Source organism: Fukomys damarensis, unplaced genomic scaffold, assembly GCF_012274545.1.
Source record: "Fukomys damarensis isolate Sample0158 unplaced genomic scaffold, DMR_v1.0_HiC HiC_scaffold_47142, whole genome shotgun sequence".
Taxonomy (NCBI): domain Eukaryota; kingdom Metazoa; phylum Chordata; class Mammalia; order Rodentia; family Bathyergidae; genus Fukomys; species Fukomys damarensis.
Window position 1 is genome coordinate 1 of NW_022948054.1, and position 201 is coordinate 201.

The following is a 201-nucleotide window of genomic DNA, read 5'->3' on the forward strand; positions in this document are numbered from 1 at the left end:
ATACCTTCAATATTCTCTTTTGCTATTAATGTTTGAAAGGGAGAGGCTCACATGACTTGGGACTACCAGAGAGAGAGAGAGAGAGAGAGAGAGAGAGACAGACAGACAATCCTTTCCTGGAGGTGAGACCATCACTCAGCCTAAAGATTCCAGAGCTGTGAAACCAGACTAAGATAATGATCAACCAGACTCCAGCCCAGC